Source organism: Haliotis rufescens, unplaced genomic scaffold (assembly GCF_023055435.1).
Source record: "Haliotis rufescens isolate VD_foot unplaced genomic scaffold, xgHalRufe1.0.p SCAF_51, whole genome shotgun sequence".
Taxonomy (NCBI): Eukaryota; Metazoa; Mollusca; class Gastropoda; order Lepetellida; family Haliotidae; genus Haliotis; species Haliotis rufescens.
In genome coordinates this window covers 2,709,534-2,719,118 of record NW_025964235.1, presented here as the reverse complement: position 1 = coordinate 2,719,118, position 9,585 = coordinate 2,709,534, and the positions used below count along the sequence as shown (strand labels likewise).

Here is a 9,585-nt window from a genome sequence, read left to right as displayed (position 1 = left end):
ATGTCACAATAAGCACTGCTGGCCATAGTAGTGGTATGTCACAATAAGCACTGCTGGCCATAGTAGTGGTATGTCACAATAAGCACTGCTGGCCTTAGTATTGGCCTGTCACCATAAGCACTGGCTGTGGAATAAGTTGTTTCACTACTTCCTTTGGCTTTGAACCTGTGACATCACAAAGGACACAACCTAAACAAGAAAGGTGTGGTGTTCTACCTCCCAAACACTTTACCAAACACTTTATCAAACACTTTACCAAACACGGGCTCCCCGTGATTCCACACATTCACACAAAAATCAATAAATTTTTCAAGATAAAGATTTCCTAAAACATATTTATTGTCTTTTCGAGACTAGGTCTCTCATCAAATATATTGTGTAGGCTCCACAGCAAATTAATTACTAATATGTCCGTTTTGTCAAAAAAGAATTCTCGCTACAAAGACTATTACCGTATTCGACGTAGTAAGCGCCCCTCTCTAATAAGCGCCCACCGCGATATTTGCTAATATATTGGCTAGTGAACAATCCCAATTAGCACCCCTTCCGGTCAATGTACACAAGACTTATTTATTCGTGTATTATACACACTCGTGTGTTATATATGTATGCACCCTTAATTATGGCAATTATATTCTGGAAAATATATCTGTCGTGTATAATACGCACAGACTTTTCTCTTGTATCATTTCGGGCTGTCAGCATAAACCACGAAATTTTCAATCTTTCAACTCTGGGTTTTTTTTCACCAAAATTATATTATAATAAGAGCACCCTATTTCTAATTTTGAGAGCGCCCTGGGCGCTTATTACGTTGAATACGGTAATACTGTTTGAAATATGTTATAAAACCTAAACTGCTCTTTGGAGATGCGCTTACATTTGACTTCAGTAGAAGTAGTCGTGAACCCATGAACACAGGTCATTGTAGGAGAGGGTTTCTTGCCTTTGGAGTTGAGAGGATTTCAGCAAGGGCGGTAAATTAATACCTGTTACTTGCTGATTGACAGCATAAATAATAAAGGAGATATTTTATATGACAACGTAGGAAATAGGCTGTGGGCTTCTCACACTGCAAGGACAACCTGCCCTTGCATAAACTAGGTCACACATTGAAATCATCATCCTCTGCAGTGTCCAACAGTGACCAACATTGACCAACAGTGTCCAACAGTGACCAACAGTGTCCAACATTGACCAACAGTGTCCAACAGTGTCAGACCAGGAAGATGTTAGCACTGCAAGTCACCACCCTGGTTGTCTCAGCATTGGAGGAAATATGGACGAATCCTACAGGACCTGGAAATAACCAACACAATCATTCCATATGGTTTAACATATTTTTCCTGAATTTATAGAAACATGTACATTGTAAACAAGATGAGTCATTCTCTAATGTTCCACTGTCTGTATGGAGGCTATATGCAAATGTACTCATTTGGCCGAATATTACAAGCTTGTTCACAAGATATTAATGCTTTGTGAAAAACTTGTAATTTATAAATTCTTGTTTAATTTCATGTCTAAACATGCTAAAATGAGACATGTCTCTTGTCTTGAAGTGGAATTTAAAAAACTTGCCAGTGTGCAGGTGTCTTAAACATAATCATGTGTTGCAACAGCTAGGAATAACAGCTAAATCTCCACACAAATAAATCATATGTCAATTTGCGTAATCTTTATTTCCTCCCCATTCACCCCCTCAACAATTGCTGACAAATTCTACAGCCCAAAGAGGGTATTCTCGTCATCAAGTGTTGCCACAAAGCTTGCATTCATCACCGTTTGTACGAGTCAGGAGCACCTCAGTTTTTCTGTAAAACACACCTTTCATATAAGAATGTGATATTGTCGGTTGTATCAATATGCTAATTGTGTGCAAGTCGGCCGCGACTCAGTGTAAAGGCATAAATCACCCAGGCTGTATAGTGGCGCGATGAGGGGGAAAACTGCCCTGTACACCCCGCTCAATCGCTTTTCACTTTCGAGATTTGTCTTGCTGAGAGAGGTAGGCCAGGCACAATGAGGTGATCAGTTTACGGGGCTCCCGCAGGGAGCCGACTTCACGCATCACGGGCGGCAGTCATCTCCAGGCTCCCCTCTCCCTCCCTCACTCACAAACACACACACAACATGGCCACAAAAACAAGGTTTTATTCATGAGTTTGTTTAAATTTCAATGGCTACGTTCTTGTATACAATGCATGCAGTGCAGTATGGGAAGGCAGGGGATCCAACAGGAATGGGGGGGTGTCACTAGACAGGGGGACTCACAGGATTCTTGCTAGACAGTTGGGACTTACTAGACAAGAAGACTCAATAGACAGAGGGACTCCCTAGACAGGGGTACTTACTAGACAGGGGGACTCCCTAGACAGGGGGACTTACTAGACAGGGAGACTTACTAGACAGGGAGACTCCCTAGACAGGGGTACTTACTAGACAGGGGGGCTCACTAGACAGGAGGACTCACTAGACAGGGAGACTCACTAGACAGAGGGACTCACTAGACAGGAGGACTCACTAGACAAGGGGGCTCACTAGACAGGGAGACTCACTAGATGGGGGGCTCACTAGACAGGGGGACTCACTAGAGAGGGAGACTCACTAGACAGGGGGGCTCACTAGACAAGGGGACCCACTAGACAGGGTAACTCACTATACCGGGGGACTCACTCGACAGGAGAACTCACTAGACAGGACTCACTAAAAAGGGGAATTCACAAGACAGGTGGACTCTCTAGACAGGGGGACTCACAAGACAGGTGGACTCTCTAGACAGGGGGACTTATGAGACAGCGGGACTTAATAGACAGGGAAAGTGACTAGACAGAGAGACTCACAAGACAGGTGGACTCTCTAGACAGGGGGACTCACTAGACAGGACTCACTAGACAATGGGACTTACTAGACAGGTGGACTCACTAAATGGTGATAGGACTTACTAGACTGGACTCACTAGACAGGAGAACTAACTAGACAGGCAGACTCACGAGACAAGACTCACTAGACAGGGGGACTCACAAGTAAGGGGGACTCACTAGACAGGACTCCCTAAAAAGGAGAACTCACTAGACAAGGGGACCTACGAGACAGGGGGAGTCACTATACAGGGGACTCACAAAATGTTCTTACTAGACATGACTCACTAGACAATGGGACTTACTAGACAGGGGGACTTACAAGATGGGGACTCACTAGGTAGGGGGGCTCACTAAATGGTGACTTACTAGACAGGACTCACTAGACAGGGGGACTTACTAGACAAGGGGACTCACTAGACAATGGGACTTACTAGAAAGGTGGACTCACTAAATGGTGATAGGACTTACTAGATGGGACTCACTAGACAGGAAAACTAACTAGACAGGAAGACTCACGAGACAAGACTCACTAGACAGGGGGACTCACTAGATAGGGGGACTCACTAGACAGGACTCACTAGACAGGGGGACTCACTAGATAGGGGGACTCACAAGTAAGGGGGACTCACTTGACAGGACTCACTAAAAAGGAGAACTCACTAGACAGGGGGACCTACAAGACAGGTGGAGTCACTATATAGGGGACTCACTAAAAAGGGGAACTCACTATACAGGTGGACTCTCTAGACAGGGGGACTCACTAGACAGGTGGACTCTCTAGACAGGGGGACTTATTGGACAGGTGGACTCACTAAATGGTGACTTACTAGACAGGACTCACTAGACAATGGGACCTTCTAGACAGGGGGACTTACAAGATGGGGACTCACTAGGCAGGGGGACTCACTAAATGGTGACCTACTAGACAGGACTCACTAGAGAGGGGGACTCACTAGACAATGGGACTCACTAAGCAGGGGGACTCACTAAATGGTGACCTACTAGACAGGACTCACTAGAGAGGGGGACTTACTAGACAAGAGGACTTAAAACATACACAAAATAATGCTGTGAATGGTGATTTAGTTACATGTCCAAAATTGCAGGATTAACAATGTACCTTAGGTTCTTTTCAGGAATTTTGCTTTGACAGCGAAGGATATCACAGAACAGGGAATTTGGAGCAGAATTCAACACTGGGCAGTGTATTTGTGTGTGTGATGTAGTTTGATGGTTGAAGAGGACTGTCAAAGCTTGTTATTTCTACTCCTCATTAACTCGAATGTACTGATATCTCAATCCTATTTTCCGGGTACACCCCCACCCAGACCGCCTCACTATATTAATACACAGAAATTTGCCTGCTTATCTCAAAATTTGAGATTAAAATACATAGTGCTGTCTCCAAACTTCACCGGGGGTGACACTCACGTCATTATAGAATCTTGTACCTTGGTCTCGAAGTTGGCATTTGCCACATTAACAGTTTTGAGAAGCGCAAGTACACAAGTATATCGAGTACCTTTCCCCACACATGTCACATCGCTGTAAAAGCGCAGTAAATTTAAACCAATTGTTCATCCAATCATATACTTATCTTTTAATCCAATTGTAATCATAATCTTTATTGAAAGATAAAACATCGTGAGTTGTGACAAAACATCATGACAAACATGGTGGCACTTAAAAGTTCCTGGTTACATCACAAAGTGCCAAAGCTGTGTCATGCTACTCACAATATCCAAGATGTGAAGTACCAAGCATGAGGCAAGAGTGCCATGTAGTGGACAGACTAAATAAAGGTTGCTGCAATGCCTGGTACATGTGCACTGTACATGGTTTGTCACAATTGTCATTAATCATTGCCAGTGAGAAGCATTTCAATTTGTCATCACATACGCATGTTGTGTTTTCCCTTTCTTGTGTATGCAGTCGTACTGCCCAAAATCTATAATTCTGTTCTTGATCTGTCTGGGTGTTCATGCCCCGTTCTCTCGAATGTCTGGGTATGTGGAAATTACAACACGGTCCCATGAGGTTTGAGAGAGGTTTTGACTCACAATAGACATGACTGACAACACAGTATCTGACTCAGTTACAAATCACTAAGACATAATTATCTGGATGTTCGGAAGAATTGTGTCTGAAATTATTATTTTATCAGGAACAACATATTCCAATATCATGTTATTTTAGTTGCAGCTCTACTATATATACTTAAAATAATAATAACTATAAGTGTAGCACTTTGGTACACTGATCGTTATTGCCAGATATATTTTAAGTATGGAACAATTTGACCAGTCACAGTCAAGGTTCCCACACTCGTGATCGCAAAAACTTCATGTTGATATATATAGTCAAAGTACAACCAATATGACTATTAACGAGACAAAGTATGGCAGTTATGATATATATATTGATTCTCTGTCAACTTAAGTTTCTTTCAAGGCACCAGTAGCAGTATTCTGACAGTGGCTGCTGTAAATAATGGTGAGTAGTGCAATCTACTGATCACTTCACAGACAATTTCGCCAAAATGTAAACTATATAAATGATATTTTAAATAAAATTAATAAAATGGGTTACAAACATAAGTCCAGATATAAAATGACCACTTTTTATAACCTGACAGTGTAGTTACATGAATTCTCTTGGTTACAGATTTGTTGCCATGGTATTTCCTGTGGTAAAGTCTTGGGGAAGATAAACTCACTCTAGTGTGTATAACGTACATCCAGCTAGAGCCGTGGGAAACAAGGGTGTACTATACTCAAGAAAATATAGTAATGGCAACATATGACTTTATCAATATGGCTGCCATGAATAATGATTGTTTTGTATTTTCCTATATGAAACCAACAGCCATATTACATTTCCGCGGTCTTGAACATACTTGGTAGTACACAAGGTGGCCATCTCAACCACTGAGTTCCAGGCTACTTACGTCCTTGAGGAGAACATTCTGTAATAGTTCTTGTTTCTGATCAGAGATGGCTACCTAGCAGCTATATTGAAATTCCAATTTTGATGCCAAAGGTGAACTAAAGAGAGATGTGATTTATGTAATAAAACAGACTGACACAGTACTGTATAATGGTTGCTGCACTAGACCTGCATGTAGCCGAACACCTGTCTGTTGATGTCAGGATGACCTGGCTACACTGCCCATGACTTACACATACTTGGTTATGACAGACATCTAAAGATGCTATCGGAAATCAGTGCAAACACTTCACATAAACAGTGTTTCTAATCATATATCTAAACCAAATCCAATAAAATATAATCTTCTTATTTTGGGTGAGATAATTGTGAGGGGTGCAGCAAGAGAGGGAGATGAAAGACCGAGCCTCAGATTGCTTCGGTTGAAAAGACACTTTCACTGTCAGCCATGTGGAGGGCTCTCACCAGAAGCCTCACTTTCCGCACAGAGAAACCCCTCATACAACTATGTACAGCTAGCACATCATTAATCTTCACAAATGAACTTAGAAAATGATGGCCAATTAATGGTGGCAGTAAATATGTTTCCTCTTTGTGGTAATGTGCAATACAAGAAACAGTAACCAACAAAGTAGAGAAGGAACGCTAGACCGAACTTGCACACACACCTGTGCTGGCCCACAACTAAATTACACTTAATTGCTTTACGACAACAGGTAACAAGCAGACATTAACTTGCAGAAAAGCCACAGCAACAATGTGAACACTGCCAACTCCTGTCGGGACGGAATTTACTGCCTCAGCCTGTCAGAGTCTTGATTAAAACTGACAGCTCTGATAGCTCTACCCTGCTCCAACATAGCCACACCACACGTCCTCAATCAGGGTACAGTCAGTAGTCTATCAGGGGGAGATATACACAGTATACACACGAACTGATATCCTGTAGTCAGTAGGAGATATACACAGTATACACACGAACTGATATCCTGTAGTCAGTAGGAGATATATGCAGTATACACATGTACTGATATCCTGTAGTCAGTAGGAGATATACACAGTATACACACGAACTGATATCCTGTAGTCAGTAGGAGATATACACAGTATACACACATACTGATGGCCTGTAGTCAGTAGGAGATATACACAGTATACACACGAACTGATATCCTGTAGTCAGTAGGAGATATACACAGTATACACACCTACTGATGGCTTCTAGTCAATGGGAGATATACACAGTATACACACCTACTGATGGCTTCTAGTCAATGGGAGATATACACAGTATACACACGAACTGATATCCTGTAGTCAGTAGGAGATATATGCAGTATACACATGTACTGATATCCTGTAGTCAATGGGGAGATATACACAGTATACATAAGTACTGATATCCTGTAGTCAGTGGGAGATATATGCAGTATACACAAGTACTGATGGCCTGTAGTCAGTAGGAGATATACACAGTATACACACCTACTGATGGCTTCTAGTCAATGGGAGATATACACAGTATACACACGAACTGATATCCTGTAGTCAGTAGGAGATATATGCAGTATACACATGTACTGATATCCTGTAGTCAATGGGGAGATATACACAGTATACATAAGTACTGATATCCTGTAGTCAGTGGGAGATATATGCAGTATACACAAGTACTGATGGCCTGTAGTCAGTAGGAGATATACACAGTATACACACATACTGATAGCCTGTAGTCAGTGGGAGATATACACAGTATACACAAGTAATGATGGCCTGTAGTCAGTGGGGATAAATACACAGAATACAAAAGTACTGATGGCCTGTAGTCAGTGGGGATATATACACAGTGTACACAAGTAATGATGGCCTGTAGTCAATGGGGAGATATACACAGTAAACACAAGTAATGATGGCCTGTAGTCAGTGGGGAGATATACACAGAATACACAAGTAATGATGGCCTGTAGTCAATGGGAGATATACACAGTGTACACAAGTAATGATGGCCTGTAGTCAATGGGAGATATATGCAGTATACACGCATACTGATGGCCTGTAGCCAATGGGAGATATATGCAGTATACACACGTACAGATATCCTGTAGTCAGTAGGGATATATACCCAGTATACACACGTACTGATGGCCTGTAGTCAGTGGGGATATATACACAGAATACACAAGTACTGATGGCCTGTAGTCAGTGGGGATATATACACAGTATACACAAGTACTGATGGCCTGTAGTCAGTGGAAAGATATACACAGAATACACAAGTACTGATGGCCTGTAGTCAGTGGGGATATATACACAGTATACACAAGTACTGATGGCCTGTAGTCAGTGGAAAGATATATACAGAATACACAAGTGCTGATGGCCTGTAGTCAGTGGGAGATATACACAGTATACACAAGTACTGATGGCCTGTAGTCAGTAGAAAGATATACACAGAATACACAAGTACTGATGGCCTGTAGTCAGTGGGGATATATACACAGTGTACACACGTACTGATATCCTGTAGTCAGTGGGGATATATACACAGAATACACGCATACTGATGGCCTGTAGCCAATGAGAGATATATGTAGTACACACACGTACTGATATCCTGTAGTCAATGGGAGATATATGCAGTATACACACGCACTGATATCCTGTAGTCAGTAGGAGATATATGCAGAATACACAAGTACTGATATCCTGTAGTCAATGGGGAGACAACACAGTATACACAAGTACTGATATCCTGTAATCAGTGTGGAGATATACACAGTATACACAAGTAATAATGGCCTGTAATCAGTGTGGAGATATACACAGTATACACAAGTGCTGATGGCCTGTAATCAGTGTGGAGATATACACAGTATACACAAGTAATAATGGCCTGTAATCAGTGTGGAGATATACACAGTATACACAAGTGCTGATGGCCTGTAATCAGTGTGGAGATATACACAGTATACACAAGTAATAATGGCCTGTAATCAGTGTGGAGATATACACAGTATACACAAGTGCTGATGGCCTGTAATCAGTGTGGAGATATACACAGTATACACAAGTGCTGATGGCCTGTAATCAGTGGGAGATATACACAGTATACACAAGTGCTGATGGCCTGTAGTCAGTGGGGAGATATACACAGTATACACAAGTACTGATATCCTGTAATCAGTGTGGAGATATACACAGTATACACAAGTGCTGATGGCCTGTAGTCAGTGGGAGATATACACAGTATACACAAGTGCTGATGGCCTGTAGTCAGTGGGGAGATATACACAGTATACACAAGTACTGATATCCTGTAGTCAGTGGGGAGATATACAAAGTATACACAAGTAATGATGGCCTGTAGCTAATGGGGAGATATACACAGTATACACAAGTAATAATGGCCTGTGGTCAATGGGGAGATATACAAAGTATACACAAGTAATGATGGCCTGTAGTCAGTGGGAGATATACACAGTATACACAAGTAATAATGGCCTGTGGTCAATGGGGAGATATACACAGTATACACAAGTGCTGATGGCCTGTAGTCAGTGGGGAGATATACACAGTATACACAAGTAATGATGGCCTGTAGTCAGTGGGGAGATATACACAGTATACACAAGTAATGATGGCCTGTAGTCAGTGGGGAGATATACACATTATACACAAGTGCTGATGGCCTGTAGTCAGTGGGAGATATACACAGTATACACAAGTACTGATGGCCTGTAGTCAGGGGGAGAGATACACAGTATACACAAGTGCT

General features: G+C 41.9%; 1 protein-coding gene across 1 annotated transcript in view; it reads right to left on the bottom strand.

Moving 5' to 3' along the window:
* Positions 1 to 317: 317 nt before the first annotated feature.
* Positions 318 to 9,585, bottom strand: part of LOC124127882 (dnaJ homolog subfamily C member 4-like) — a 45,067-nt gene continuing 35,799 nt past the window's right edge. The window contains exon 8 of the mRNA XM_046491270.2: positions 318 to 1,299. The gene's annotated coding sequence lies outside the window, so the exon portion shown is untranslated. The remainder of the gene's footprint in view (positions 1,300 to 9,585) is intronic.